General features: G+C 47.0%; 1 long non-coding RNA gene across 1 annotated transcript in view; it reads right to left on the bottom strand.

Moving 5' to 3' along the window:
• Positions 1 to 385: 385 nt before the first annotated feature.
• Positions 386 to 14532, bottom strand: part of LOC144771993 (uncharacterized) — an 84355-nt gene continuing 70208 nt past the window's right edge. The window contains exons 2-3 of the long non-coding RNA XR_013599582.1: positions 1748 to 1807; positions 386 to 499 (exon numbers count right to left, since the gene is read on the bottom strand). This is a non-coding gene — a long non-coding RNA (uncharacterized LOC144771993). The remainder of the gene's footprint in view (positions 500 to 1747; positions 1808 to 14532) is intronic.

Raw genomic sequence — 14532 nt, 5'->3', positions numbered from 1 at the left:
ATATATCACAATAATCCAAGTAAGGATAGTGTAGATGTAGAAAACATCTATTTAGGCGCAACGTAGAACCATGCATTTCACTCATACTAGTGATCCCCACTCATTCTGATGTATCAAAGGTAATAATACCACAAAAGATTTAAGATCCCTGTAAAGGATGTAGCAGACTCGGATCGCTGAGACAAACTTGGGCGGGGGGGGGGGGGGGGTTTGTGGGTAGTGCGGAAAGTTATCAAAAACAATTTCTGACTGGATAAGAGCAACTAAAGTGCAAGTGACTGGCAGGTACGCAAAAATAGTAAAATGCAATGGCAAAATTTTATTTTGATCCTCCCAACTGGGTTACAATCTAAAACATAATAAAAACAAATAAAAATCACCCAAAATGGTGATGCAATAATTATAATATACAGTCAAAGTGAAAAAAGTCGACGCGGCGTTTCGGTGCTATTCAATCTTGACACCTTCATCAGGACAAAAAGGACATTTGACTCCGTATCTACAAATTAAATAACAGAATTTTAACATCACAGTATACTAAGTTGCTTCTTATTTTCCACACTCTACTCCTATTCTATTTTAGCTTAACATTGTTCATCATACTAGGCAACTATCCTTACATGCCCGAGAACTCTTTTGTTTGCATTGTAGGCCCCCTTGCACCATGATGCAAGGGTGCCTGCGTTGGTGCTAGCCAGTGAAATGTATGCCACCCGTAGGAAAGGAAGGGTATGCTTTGCATCATGAAAACACTGTGCATTAATGTCCTTTCCCTTTTGCACAGTGCAGCAGGCGGCTTGTCACACTGGACTGCATGACAGCTTTAAATAATTGCCAGATAGACTAGGTTATGCCCATGAGGCTGGCATTGATATGCCAATATTTGTAAAATGTATAGCATATGGCCTGCATGCCAAACTTAGGCCAATGACTATACATGCAGTGAGGCCTATTGGGGCTGCAAAGGTATTACAATAATGCTATTTCCACTCTGTCATCAACAGATACATAAATTACTGAGTGATGCGGGCTGCCATCCACAGCGCAACTGCTTGGCCACAGAGCACATTCCCTGCCATGTGTAGATCTGCACTCACAATTGATAAATGAGCAGCCCTACATCTCCTCAAGAGCATCAGTGTAATGGGGCCACTGTCATTCCATTTTACATAGGTCTGACATGGACACCTCTGATGGAGGCTAAGTCACTCCTGAGACAGCATCATGTCAGCCTTACCTCAGATAAGTGGTAATACTGAGGAAATGTTTAGATGTCATAAAAATAACTCACCCCCCTGTGGCAACACACCTTGAGATGTCAATTGTACCTTTTTATAGGTTGTTCCAGGATACAACAAAAGTTGGGATGTTACTGGCACTGGCAGCATCTCTCTGTTGTACAATGATTTCAATATGATGGCTAACATGTGAACACTGTGATGGATGTTTATGCAAAGTGTTGTTAAGCATGACACATAGGTACTGTCACAGTTATTCCATCCAAGTATTTTAAATGAAGTACTACAGTAAACACTTAGCCACACTTATGTGGACACTACATTTACGTGAACATGCCTGCTTATTTTTCTTAACATCTGTTGGCACATATGATGTTGTATTTGCTCAATGATTCTGAGTGACTTACTGGCAGATGATTTATACCTCCCCAAACACATCACACTGTTGCAACTATCAGGAAACACACACATACATCAAAGAACTATGACCATGTAGTCATGACACTTACTTGCTGCATCAGTATCCTCAAAGCTGTCAATTTTGCCTTGGGGGAATGGGAGATGTCCATCTGCAAAATAACAAGGGAGGCATTGCATTACATGAAGAGCCACTGCACACACTTCCAATTCTTAACAAAGCACTGTCACATTCTAGTGTCATGACATACTTAGACATCCTTACACACATATGTATACATTGTCAGAACACACATTGTAGCTAGTCACATCACAGGGTTGATCTTCCTGGAGGTGAAAGGTCAGATGTGTCTTACAATATATTTCAAAATCATGCTCCATGCATGTGATGTTGTATGAACTGCTGGCCAGCTTTATCACAGGCTCCCCTGCACCGTGGTGCAAGGGTGCAAACATTAGTACTAGGCAGCCAAATGTGTGCCTGTGCTAGGAAAGGACAGGAATGTGCCGCAATGTGTTCAATACAACACACATGTCGTCCTGTACTCTCCTTGCCACTGGAGTCAAGCTAGCCTGGCTGATGAGGGGTAAACCCCAAAACCTGTTCAGGAGGATTCCTTTCCAGGAAGGATCCGGCCTGGCAATACGGGTTGGACTGTTCCCATTGGGTGCAGGCTCAAGACTTATTTGCACATGGCTGAGTTTAAACTGGAATGACATGGGGAGCAAAACATTTATGGATTTAAGCCCAGATCCCTGTCCTCAGGTGAATGTTTGACATTGTTCTACATTCTGCCCATCAATTGTTCTTTTTGGATCTGGGAGTAGGTGCGCTTCTCCTTGCCTGTTTTTCTCAGGTATCAACGCACCCGCTCCCATTGATTCTTCCAATCTCTCGGTCTGCACCCCTGGCTACCCTGCTACCCTGCATCCAGCATCATCAGCAGGAAATGCTTCACCAGCCAGATGAGACACCCAGCCTCTGTGGCACTGAAAGTTCTACCACTCCCTGATATAGCCACAATGGCACAAGCCCTACCTAGCCTACCACTTAATACCAAAACTATGCCCAACTTACAAATAACCCAATTAGGACAAACACACAACAATACAAAGACAAATGCAATAAAAAATACAAGACTAAGACATAAAAAGTACACAATATATAATGTAACAGGGACAGACCAGACACAGATTACACAGCAAACAGACAAAATATCCTCAAAGCGTTTTATCCGACAACCAGCCCCCTCCAGCAGACAATAGGAGAAAGTGAAAGTAACTTGTACACTTCATAGTATGCAGCCTGTCACACCCGTTGCATCATTTCCTGAGTGTAACCAGAAAGCTTTTGACATTTGTGTACATTTTGTTGATGCATTGCTATGGAATGTGCATTGCGTTATGCACTGAGCAGTTGCACTTATGCAGCTATGCTAAGGGCCACAAAATAATGGTGATACACTGATTCTGACCTGCGCAACAGGGGAGATGTATTGGTTCTGACTCCCCTCAACAGAGGCGATGTGCCTGTTTTGAGCAACGCAACAGAGCAGAATCTACAGAAGAAGGGTGGCTTCTGCTGGAGCAAACACCTTAACCCCAGTCCAGGACGGGGTTGGTACCACGTTGCATGGCAGACTGACAGATGGCAGAGTCCAGGTGCTGAAGAACAGTGGTTAGTAGTATTCTATGTCCATGAGACCTCATAACAGGAGGCCAGGCACGTTGTCCTTGGAGTAACTCTGGGTTCAAGGGATGCAGGTTCAATCCTTATCACCCAGCCCAGGGGAACAGCAGGTAGAAGGGCAGCACAGCAAGGCAGGACTTCAGAACCGATTGCGCCCACATCAATATTCATATTAGTTACCAGGGTGCACATCTAGATGTCAGTCACAGTCATATGTATTTTCACAGTTTGATCGTTGGCCCTCTGTCCATCTATTTTAGGTCCTTCCTTGTGACGTATTACTGATTCAACACACACATAGAGAAGCACAGAGACAGACTGCCTCTCCCATACACCAGTGCATGTTCCACCAAGCTTTCAGCTTTGCTGGACTATCAGTCTGTCCGGTTGGATTCCAATGCTCCTAATGTTTTCCCCAGGCAGCCATAACCTTTCCCACAAAGAAACCCAATATCCTCCATATCATGTAGTGCTGAAGGCACTTCTGCTCTCAGTAACAACTCATTCAGTGACCAGTACTTTAATCTACAGGATTCATTCTACCACCAGCATGCTGACATGCAGCACACACACTCAGTCTGTGCACACTGTACTACAGTCCCTTCGTACTGTACTAGAGTGTGTCACTTTGAACACATACTTTCAGCACACATTAACCTTGTGCACACTGTTCCACATTTCAACCTATGTGTTGTGTGTGTCTTGCACAGCCGGTTCATGATTTTCCTATGCAAACACTTCCAGAATAAACCAATCAATCAATCAATCAATCAGTGAACTTGTAGAGCGCGCTACTTACCCGTAAGGGTCTCAAGGCGCTGTGGGGGGAAGGGGGTGCCGCTACTGCTCGAAGAGCCAGGTCTTGTGGAGCCTTCTGAAGGTGAGCAGGTCTTGGGTCTGTCGTGGATGGGTGGGGAGGGTGTTCCAGGTCTTGGCGGCGAGGAAGGAGAAGGATCTGCCGCCGGAGGTCATTCGTTGGATGCGCGGGACGGCGGCGAGGGCGGGGGTGTAGAAGTTGAGTCTGTCGTTCAGGTAGGCTGGTCCGGCGTTGTGGAGTGCCTTGTGTGCGTGGGTGAGGAGTTTGAAGGTGATCCTCTTGTTGACGGGGAGCCAGTGCAGGTCTCTTAGGTGGGAGGTGATGTGGCTGCGGTGGGGGACGTTGAGGATCAGTCGGTCTGAGGCGTTCTGGATGCGTTGTAGTCTTTGCAGGTGTTTGGCTGGGATTCCTGCGTAGAGTGCGGTGCCGAAGTCCAGTCTGTTGCTGACGAGGACCTAGGTCACCGTTTTTCTTGTTTCGGTGGGGATCAACTTGTAGATCCTGCAGAGCATGCGGAGGGTGTTGAAGCAGGAGGAGGAGATGGCGTTGATCTGTTTTGACATGGAGAGGGAGGGGTCGAGGATGAATCCTAGGTTGCGTGCGTAGTCCGTGGGTGTTGGAGCTGCTCCCAGTGTGGTCGGCCACCAGGAGTCGTCCCACGCAGAGGGGGTGGGGCCTAGGATGAGGACCTCCGTCTTGTCCGAGTTCCGTTTTAGACGGCTGCTCCTCATCCACTCGGCGACGGCCTTCATTCCCTCATGGAGGTTGATTTTGGCGGTGTGTGGGTCCTTGGTGAGGGAGAGGATGTTCAGGTCATGCTGTCGGGCTGAGGGATGATCCCTGGGGTACGCCGCAGATGATATCGGTGGCTTCGAAGTGGAAGGGCAGGAGGTGGACTCTCTGGGTCCAGCCGGAGAGGAAGGACGTGGTCCAGTCCAGGGCCTTTTTCTGGATACCGGCTTCTTGGAGGCGTGTTCTTAGTGTGCGGTGGCATACCGTGTCGAAGGCGGCAGACAGGTCCAGGAGGATGAGGGCTGAGGTTTCGCCATTGTCTAGCTGGCGCCTGATGTCGTCTGTGGCGGCGATGAGGGCAGTCTCAGTGCTGTGGTTCCGTCTGAATCCGGACTGGGATGGGTCTAGGATATTGTTGTCAGAGGCGATGCTCACGAGGTTCCAGCTGTTTCCTTACTTGGCGATGCAAGCTCCCAACTCCTCTGCAAACTAATCAATTGGCAAGGAATTAGACTCTTATCCAACTGATTAATCCACAAGGGAAAAGGGGAAGTGGACAGAGAAAACAAAACAAACACTGGATCTCTTCAGGAGATGTCAGCGGAGTTCTCTCTCGAAGTATTCAGGGCTTCTGGATTGTCATAGACTTCTGGTCAGATTATCTATCAATAAAATAATATTTGGATGTCTTAATGTAAACATATCTTGATTTCCACATCAAAATATGTAGAGAATAAAACACATTGTACATACCATGTTAGCATAAGCCCTTTCAAATACTTCTACAATTGCCAGACGTTGTTTAGTTTGACTTATGTCGCCTTGAAATAAATACAAGCGTAAATTACACAGAATACCAGACTTATTGACAACTAATTAGTAATTAGTGGCGAGTTAGTTAATGTATCACACATCAAACTAATTTACCTTGCAATTGTCAGCTGAGATCTTCACATGGGTTCTGTAATGCACATAAAAGAAAAAGAGCAAGAAAAAACATACCAAATTCTATGTAAAGGAATTCTTCCTAAATACTCAAATGCACGCTTGAACTTCACCAGAATCTTCAAAAAATCATATAGATTCACATTAATATTGAAACTCAAGATTAACCTCAAACTGGTTACATCAGGGTTTCCAAACACAGTTTAATCACTGTTGAACCCTTTTAAATATTGTCAGTTCAAGCACTGTTAAGCAAATATTGTTCATGAAGTCTTAATCCTTCTGTTCCCAAAATCGGAATTGTTTTAACCAAGGATTGTTTGTTTAAAAGCAAACTACCAAGAAATCGGAATTGTTTTACCAAGGATTGTTTGTTTCTTTGCAGGTTGCTAAGAGACTCTCCTTACTGTCTACAGGAAGCGGATGTCCGAAGAAGAAGTCACCGGAAGTCCGACGGGAGGCACCGAGGTCCAGAAGTCGGGAAAACAGCCACAGAACTGAAGCAGTATTGAAGACTCGATCAGGTAGGCAGATCTGTGCTCTGGGGAAACTGAAGGGAGGGAACTGAGGTGGGCAGAGGAAACGGGAGGAAGGAGGGAGACGAGGAGTCCCGGCAGATGAGAAGAAGTCCGCAGGACAGGAACAGCTGACTGGAACACTCGCTGAGACTCTGGATGACGCGAAGAGAAGCGTCTCCGAGTGGCTTTTATAGTCTCTCTGCTTGGGCGTAGGCTGCCTAACACGTGTTGGGAGAAAAACGTTAGAGCACTCTGGAAACGTGAGGCAGAACATGCGGGGGCCTAGAAACAACGAATTATCATATTCCTTGCAAATCAACAAGCACTTCTAAATCCAAATGACCATTCATTTAAGTATACTATACCCAATACCTAAACTAACAAGCATTGTTATATCCAAATGACAATTCGTTTTCAGCTATGCACAGCTACAAGGAGATTGAGGTTTCAGCTAACTTACTTCTGCATATGCTCTCATGACAATTGTTGTCCTCGAGGTGTTGGGTCAGCTGCATGTTGGCGACTTTTCCGATGAACTTTGCCGGGAACGGGAGCAGGGAGATGGGCTGGAAGTTCTTGAGGTCTTTGGGGTCCGCCTTGGGCTTCTTGAGCAGGGCGTTCATTTCGGCATGTATCCAGCTTTCCGGGAATGTCGCTGTGTCAAAGGAGATGTTAATGATCTTCCGCAATTGGGGGGCGATGGTTGCGTCAGCTTTGTTGAACACGTGGTGTGGGCAGGGGTCTGACGGAGATCCTGAGTGGATGGAGTTCATGACCTTGCGTGTCTCTTCATCGTTGACATGAGACCAGGCGGTCAGCTGGTTGGTGCAGGTGGCGTTCGGGGTGTGGTTTTTTGTGGTCTGGCGGGTGAGGAGTTGAAGCTGTTGTGTATGTCGGCGATCTTGCAGTGGAAGAAGGTGGCCAGTGAGTCACAGAGATCTTGCGAGGGGGGGGCTAGTGTTGGTGTTGGGGTTGGAGAGTTCCTTCATTACGTTGAAAAGTTCTATGCTGTCGTGTGCATGGTTGTCCAGTCTGGCTGTGAAGGACAATCTCTTGGCTGTTCTGATGAGGTGGTGATGTCTGCGAGTGGCGTCTTTGTTGGCTGCATGGCTGTCTGGTGCGCCGTCGTGGAGCCATGTCTTCTCCAGCTTCCAGCACGCTTGTTTGGAGATTTGGAGTTCTCCGGTGAACCAGGCGGCTTTCTTGCTGGGGTGGTTGATGGAGGGTTTCTTGATCGGGGCGAGGGTGTTGGCGCAGTCGTCGATCCACTGTCTGAAGTTTCGGGTGGTGGCGTCTGTGTCGGTGGGGTCGGTGGGTGGGTTCTGGGTGAGGGTTGAGGTCAGTTGGTCCTCTGTAACTTTGCTCCAGCATCGGAGGGGCAGCTGTTGGGTGCGGTGGTGCGTGGTTGGTTTCTTGAAGGTGAAGTGAATGCATCGGTGGTCAGTCCAGTGGAGCTCGGTGGTGTGGTTGAAGGTGACGTGGGTTCTTGTGGTGAAGACGGGGTTGAGCGTGTGGCCGGCGGCGTGGGTGGGTTCAGTGAAGAGTTGTCGGAGGCCGAGGTTGGCAAGGTTGTCGATCAGGGCAGTGGAGTTGGCGTCGTTGTTGTTCTCAAGGTGGAAGTTCTGGTCCCCGAGGAGGATGTAGTCCGTGGAGGCGAGTGTGTGGGTGCTGGCGAGGTCGGCGAAGGAGTCGTTGAAGGGGGCCCGGGGTCCTGGAGGTCTGTAGATGAGTGTTCTCTATGGCTCGTTTTGGGGATCTGTGTGGATCCAGAAGTGGAGGTGTTCGGCGGAGTTGAGGGAGTCGTCTGTGACGGTGTGGACCTGGAGGGTGGACTTGTGGACAATGGCTATTCCTCCTCCCATCCCATTAGTGCGGTCTCTGCGGGAGACCTTGTAGCCATCCGGGATGGCTATGGCGATGTCAGGTGCCGAGGAGTCGTTCCACCAGGTCTCTGTCAGGAAGGCAATGTCTGGGGCAGAGGTGTCAGGTCCCAGAGCTCGATGGCGTGTTTGCGTGCGGAGCGGGTGTGGAGGAGGATGCAGTGGAGGTGGTTGGGCCCGGTGCTTGGCGGTTTGGTGGCTCTGTTGCTGGTGAAGTTGCAGGTGTGGCAGGAGAAGGGTCAGTGAGTGTGTTTTGGGGTGGCCTGGAAGCAGCGGTGGTCTCGGGCACGTGGAGGGTGTTGGAGTCGTATCGGAGTCCAGCGGTGTTGAGTACGCGGGAACCAGGGGTAATGGCTCTGGGCGCGGGTCAGGCGCAGACGAGCGCAGACGGACTTGCCTTTGGAACGCCATTCGTGCGCAATCGGCGTGCCCGCTGCATGCGTCCGGGCAGCGGATGCCATTTAGGGGAGGAGGATGAGATGATCAGCTGGGAGGCGGGTCGGGATGGCGAGGGGGCGTGGCCGCGGGGAAGCGGTGGGAAATGCAGCGGGTCACAGAAACAGGAGGGGCGGCGGGGGGGAGCAGCGGGCTACAGCAGGGTAGCAAGGGCATACTGGAAGCGGCAGCAGCAGGGAGAGAGCACACAGGAGGCGCTGAAGTCAGCAGGGGAGCGGGGGAGTGATCTGGCCCTGGAGCATGGTCAAAGGTCGCCCCTAACGTTGGTCCGCGATCGCTTTTGAGGCGAGGAAGGTGGGATGATCAGCTGGGAGGCGGGAGCGGGGCAGTGAGGGGGCGTGGCTGCAGGGGAAGCGGCGGGAAATGCAGCGGGTCACAGAAATGGGAGGGGCGGTGGGGGGAGCAGGGGGCTACAGCAGGGAAGCCAGGGCGTACTGGGAGCGGCAGCAGCAGGGAGAGAGCGCACAGGAGGCGCTGAAGTCGGCAAGGGAGCAAGGGAGTGATCCGGCCCTGGAGCAGGGTCAGAGGTCAGGCAGGGGTGAGTGAAACACACAGTAACAGAACTTTAGAAGATGTGAGTGAGCCAGGAGGCCTCACTCCAGTGACTCAGGGTAGAATGGTTATGTTCACTAGAACTTATCACTACATAGTATTCTGCCATCCCCCAAGTTTGTTCTGTTCTTGTCCTGACGAAGGTAGTAGCATACAACAACCATGAGGGTAGGTCTTTGTTTTTCCCCTCTTGGTCCAACACGACTTCAATCAATGAAAAAGGCCTAATCATGGCACACATGCATATTCCATATTCCCCAAGGGAATATACCAGCATTAGTGATCCAGACAACAATACAGTGTGGCACTCAATGCAGGGGTACACAACTCTTACTATGAAGGGAAACTCTCCTACCCATCACCACCATCTTACCATACTTAATAAATGTGTCTATGTCCACAACCATTTGTGTTTGCATTTCAACACAATTGTTTCATACATTACCCATCTCTGTCTCCCTGAAGTGATGTGATGGTTGGTAAACATCTTCATTGTCTAATTTTTCTGATAAATGGCACAAATTTTTACTTCAATAGTTTAGTATGTTTTAATACAAGGCTTTCTGCCTCCTTGCATTGCTCTGCGAAGGATGGTATATGTGTATTGTATAATGGGTGGCCAAATGTGGACCTTACATCAAGCAGCCCTGGAAAAGTGTTAGATGTGTGCTCTTTTGTGGATCCCTAAACATGCATGAATGCAATCATTGCAATTTATTTTTATATATCAAGACCACAGTCTATGCCTTTGGCCATGACAGATGTCTCCCATGAAATGTGATGGTATCTGCTGCAACATATGTACCAGAAAAGTGCTGCCACTCTGTACGCTAGCCCATATGTGAAAGACATTATTTGGAAGCTTGTCTCAGGGACTGACTTGTTGGGTGATTTGTGATCCATGCCACATTTAACACACTTTGATGCAGCTGAGCACAGTAAGACAGCTTGCTGTACTGCACTGCACTACTTAAGAGAGGGAGGACAGGAATGCCCCATTTTTATCTAGATATGGGCCAATCCTGCCTCTCCCTTTTATGCAGCGCACTACATCACATTGTGATGTTGAATTGATTTATTCTGAATTGGAGATATGGCCCCATGTTTATCAACAGCTCAGACATTAAAATGTCTACCTCTGGATTCCTGCATCTAATTGAGAAGATATGAGCGGCATTGTAGGTACCTTTACATTCAGAGCATTCATGCATCACACAATGGAAGAGTTCACAACAAATCTTTATTGGATGGTAAGTTGACATAGTGTCTGTCATTATTGACATTTCCATTTTAAAGGAAAAACAAAATTAGCCACAATTTGGTCCCATCTATGCTGAACTGCACTGTGTGCTTAATGTCATCATCATTTTCATTCACCTCTTCCAGTTCAATTGGAATTTCTGCCTTATTGCCCCCCTGCCCATTGGTTTGCAAACACATGTTAGGCAAAATTGAACATACTAGTATGATCTTGCAGACCATAGGAGCTGAGAACACTAGTTTTCCCCCGGATTTATCCAGCCAGCCAAACCTGGACTTTAGGGGCCCCAAACATTCCTTTTACAACATTCCCTGTTTTGGTGAGAGCAGAGTGGAACATAATATGACCTTCTGTCTGTGGAAATGGGCTAATGAGGCATGACTGTAATTCATATCCTTAGGCACCTAAAATTTAAAATACCAATAGCCAATGATGGGGTACATTGTTATTTATCCCCTTGGGCGCGGCCGCGATTCTGCGCCACTTCTGAAGAGTGGGCGGGTTCATGACGGCCCTCAGCCGTCATCAGCACACGAGCACTGTGATGCATGACCGCCGGGGGCCGTCATCAGCATGGAAGGGGTTAAACATGATTATGTGTGTTATGTATGCAGTTAGACTCATACTCATTTCTTTAAATTTTACAGATATTTCTCAAGTAATGTTGACCATTGCTTTACACATGTATGTTCAACTTGTATCTGTCATTGCACATATTGTCCATGGTGTGAAACACACAACAAATCAACCTGGTATCTTTCATGTTTAGACAGAAGATTACTATGATGGGTACACACACACACACACACACACACACCTACATTACTCATTGGGTGAAAGTTTCTCACATCACCCATCTTTGTGCCAAATGCTACAGTACACAGCTGATCTTTGCATATCTCAATCTGAGTGAGACTGCATTTTTTAAGGGTGTCATACATTTGAAAGTGTATATTGTGATTTTTTGTTGTATACTTGTCAAACTATGGTGAAGTTTTGCACACTACGCAGTGGGAAACATCCTTTACAACGCAACCATTACATCGCACTACACTTACAATGCAGTCATTACATCGCAACATCCTTTACAACGCATGTCACTACAATGCAGGCATTACATCGCATGACACTACACCATATGACATTACATTGTATGTCACTACAACGCTGGCATTACAACGCATATCATTACAACGCATACCATTACAATGCATAGTACCCCAACACTATTCAAAACTTTCCCTACTGTTGCACCCCATGGAGTTGGAATAGTAATTTTTACCCCTACACTATCCAACACTAACCCTACTGTTGCATCCCCTGGAGTTAGAATGGTAATTTTTACGCCTATACTATCCAATATTAACCTTACATGCAATGTAATGTTATGTGTTGTAATGGTATGCGTTGTAAAGGTATAATGCGATGTAATGGAATGCGTTGTAAAGGTAGTTTCTAAAAATGCGATGTAGTGTCATGCGATGTAATGGATTGCGTTCTAAAGGTTGTTGTGATGCAAAAACTGCGTTGTAAAGGCATGTGTTGTAATGTATGCGTTGTAACAACATACATTCTACACAGTCACTTACCATTGTAAAGTTCAATGAAGCAAATGGTACTTGTATGTTGCAGCACTGTAAGGTGAAACAACATATTATGTTATGCTAAAAGTTATTTATAAAGCACAATGTTTACCCGAAGACATCTAGGTGCTGCTTTAAGCATTATAGGAGGATGATTAATTATTAAGACAATGAAACAGTAGTTGTTGAAAAGCCAGGATTTTGCAACTTTTCTGAAAGGCCAGTGATCAGGAATAGATTTAATGCGAGCTGGAAGTGCGTTCCAAAGTTTCGAGGCATTGAATAAAAAGTCTTACCGTTCGCAGGAAGCAAGTCTATAGCTAGGGTTTATCAGATTGTTTGCGCTCCCAAGAGCAAGGGCAGTAATATTTAAAGGATTGCTGAAGGTATTCTTCGCCTTTTCCATATTGAGCTTTATGGGTGATGTAAAGGGGTTTAAAGGACATTCTTTGGTGGATCAGGAGCCAGTGGACCTTATTGAGCACTCGTCTGGTAGAATGGTATTTGGCAAGACCTAAACGCATGCAAACAGCAGTATTACGCATGACTTGAAGTTTGTTCAGGAAATGTTTTTGAATATTCAGGTAGAGCCCATTGCAGTAATCAAATTTGGACAAGATGAGACTGGTGACAATTAATTTCCATAACTCCTCTGGAGATAAGGTAGTATTTTCTTCACCACTTCAATGGTATAGAAAGCTGAACAATTTACCGCTTTTACTTGGTCATGACTTCCTTACCTGCATTTGTAGGTGACCCAGGCAAGACTATGGAACGCATGACGTCGGCGAATGAGTAATGATCCTTACTTTAAAACCTTCCAAAATGTTAACTTCCACTGGAAGGCACTAACCTCCATATCACGTTTGAATACGTATCTGAACACGTTTCTTCACTGAACGTGTGAAAGGTAAACCCCCTTCCTTGATGATGTATCTCCGCTCCCCCCACCCTTCAACTGCAATGCCTACTGCAAAGACTCCAGCACTCATGTGTGCTGCAGCAAGGGTCGCCACATGTACGTTTTATACACACAGGCATGTTCAAGCATGTTTTGAAAAAATATTCCCATAGCAGAGCCATCCTGTGAATGGGTGAAGAGAGTTTTTTTTAAAACACGCCTTGATATAAATACTTATGTATAGCTCAGAAGCATGGTTGTTCCACTGTTAACCTTCTTCCAGTTATTCGACCTCTCAGTAACTGACGAGAGGCGTTTCTTCACAGAACTCTCCTTCCGTTTCAGCAGGAGTCACAGAAGCTCTGCATTTCTTTTAAAACCAGCACAACTGTACTCAATGATTTCCTAAATAGGCATTTCCATGACTACATACTCATAAATATAAATGTTCTAAGACTGTGGCTTTCATATAATAAAGATTAATAGGGGTTCTGTTCAGCATAAAGCACACAAACAATAGCTCTACGCAGGCAATGCTCAGAGCTGACAATCACTCCTTGTGAGCTGGAGAGAGAAACTTGACCACTTACATTAAAACAAGGTCACGTCTCTATTCTTCAGCAGTTGGTGGTGCCGCCCTACTGGTAAACAAAACGTATTTACGTGATAAGAGCTCCCTGTGAAATAATGTACAGGCTGCATATTAAAAGACAAGATATAGAAGCATCTTTCAACCATTAAAATTAATGTTATAAAGTCTTTGCAAGCACTTAAAGTAAGGAAAAAAAATACAAAATGAAAGTTGCAGCCGAACACACTGACACCTATGCCCAGTAGAAGAGAAGCTGTGGCATGACCGGCACAGCTGCCGACTTCGGACATGGGGAACCGGGTTCAAGTCTCGGCGTTGGTAAAACCGTATGTTACCTCCCCCAAAAATGTAATGTAAATACATGATATGTATATAAATGACGAATGGTAGTTGTAGGATTGTATGGGGTAGTCTAGTGGTTGGGGTGGAGCTAGGAGGGAGGAGCAGGAACGGGAGGAGCTAGAGGACAGGAACCGGGCAGTTAGGATAGGGACAGGGCAGGAGTAACAAGCACGTAACAAAGCTCCAGTTATAACAGCCACGTGTGTCTGTAGTTATTGTAGCACGATGCTACAGCTGGCGACGAAGGTGGGATGAAGCGAGCCCCACTGTGCACAAAGCCCTACAAAGACGCCCTGTCCCGAGCAGCTTGCAGCTTTGAAAACGCTGCTGAATGGGACCGCGTTGCCGCCTGGAGATCAAGGCCTGCAGCCGTCAAGAGTGACCCCAAGGCCTGTGAGGGAGCAGAGGGGTCGAAGACACGAGCGCCAAACTGCCTGAAGACAAAGCAGCCCGTCGCGCTAAAGAATCGCCTCACGCTGGAAGCGTGTGCCCGGTGTGAAGAGCCTGTGTGTGTGCAGGGATCGGGAGCCCACTCCGACCCTGTGAAGTGCCCAGAGAGGTAGGAAAAGTGCCCCAGAGGTGTGGACGGCGTCCACAACGTGCCGCCA

Source organism: Lissotriton helveticus, chromosome 8 (assembly GCF_964261635.1).
Source record: "Lissotriton helveticus chromosome 8, aLisHel1.1, whole genome shotgun sequence".
NCBI classification, from domain to species: Eukaryota; Metazoa; Chordata; class Amphibia; order Caudata; family Salamandridae; genus Lissotriton; species Lissotriton helveticus.
Note: the sequence above shows the minus strand (reverse complement) of the source record. Positions and strands in the feature narration are given on the sequence as shown.